Here is a 1,530-nt window from a genome sequence, read left to right as displayed (position 1 = left end):
TGGAACTTAGAAGGGGTCAGGGCACCCCACTCCTGAGGCCCCCCAGTTTCCTCCTGTGTGAAGAGATGCTTTTACTGCCCTGAGGATGCATCCTCTCAGTCCCAGTTCACCGGGCATTTAAACGTGAACAAGAAATTTGTTGCCGCCGGGCTCAGCTTCTCAGCAGAGAGTTGAGGTCACTCCCCCTCAGGGATATGAGCCCACCAGCCAGCTCCTGGGTTCTGGTCCATGAGTTTCTAGCAGGTGCTTCCTCCTTGTACGCTTCCATGGACAAAGACAGAGCCACAAAGGCTGCCATCAGACCATTCTGGTAACTGATGCTTGGGAATCCAGAAGGTCTGGGAGGGTGGTAAACGGGAACCAGGGGTGCGATGGCCCTCTTCTCAAAGCAGGGAGGAGAGTGTTTCCCAGCTGGCAAGGGCCCCAGGAGCAGTGGCTGCAGCAGGTCACAAGCCATGGCCTAGACTTCTGTCCTGCTCATGCTGCTGGCCCACCTCACAGGTAAGGGAACTCTTGGGGCCCAGAGCCTCCTTCCCCCTCCTCTTGCCTTGCTCTGCTCTGGTGATGGGCGTGCTTCTGTCTTCCCAGGTTGTGGCCCCCAGCCCACGCTGCATCAGCCACCATCTGCGTCTTCCTCTCTTGGAACCACCATCCGCCTCTCCTGCGCCCTGAGCAGCAACCATAACATCAACATTTACAGCGTTTACTGGTACCAGCAGAGGCCAGGCCACCCTCCCAGGTTCCTGCTGAGATATTTCTCACACTCAGACAAGCACCAGGGCCCCAACATACCCCCTCACTTCTCCAGATCCAAAGACGTGGCCCAGAACCTGGGGTATCTGAGCATCTCTGAACTGCAGCCAGAGGACTAGGCTGTGTATTTCTGCACCATGGAGCTCCGGAGCCAGGAAAAAGAGAACTGGATGGAGAGGAAGAGAGAAGGAGAAAAATAGTTTACAGATTTGGGATCCCAAGCTCTGGAGACATTCAGACCCTGAACTGAAGGGCAGTTTGCTTTGTTCGGCTACGCTGGCACAGGGAGGAGGGGTATAGCACTGGGGCTTCGCAGAGCCAAGATGGAGCCATTCAGCTTTTCCTTGTCTTGAAGTGTTGCCGTGAGCCCCACAGGAGGCTGGATTATAGAATTAAAGCTGTTTTTCTGGGTTTGGCTTGGCTGGTTTGTGAGCTCAGAACTAATGTAAGAACCGGCTAGTCTCCAGAACCCGACTAGACAGTCTCAGCCTGGCCAGGTATCAAGAACAGCATACTCATTATGATCACAGGGCAAATGGATAACAGAAACATCTTGGGTGGGGAGGAGAGACCTCCTTGCCAGGGACAAGATTTTCTATTGTCACCTTCACAGTCATAGAGTAAAGAAGCTTAGGAAACACCGTCATGTCCCTCACTTTGAGAGTGAGCAGGTACTAAGTGACAGATTCAGAACAGGTTCCCCTCCTTGGTACTAGTGATGTTTTGGTATGGGTTTGCTTTGTCATGGGGCTGCCTGTGTGTTGTGGGTATTGAACA

The 1,530-nt window shown here is 53.5% G+C and overlaps 1 pseudogene; it reads left to right on the top strand.

Annotated features, from left to right (window-relative positions):
- Positions 1 to 455: 455 nt before the first annotated feature.
- Positions 456 to 953, top strand: LOC100751150 (annotated as a pseudogene).
- Positions 954 to 1,530: the final 577 nt, after the last annotated feature.

Source organism: Cricetulus griseus, chromosome 4 (genome assembly GCF_003668045.3).
Source record: "Cricetulus griseus strain 17A/GY chromosome 4, alternate assembly CriGri-PICRH-1.0, whole genome shotgun sequence".
Lineage (NCBI taxonomy): Eukaryota > Metazoa > Chordata > Mammalia > Rodentia > Cricetidae > Cricetulus > Cricetulus griseus.
Note: the sequence above shows the minus strand (reverse complement) of the source record. Positions and strands in the feature narration are given on the sequence as shown.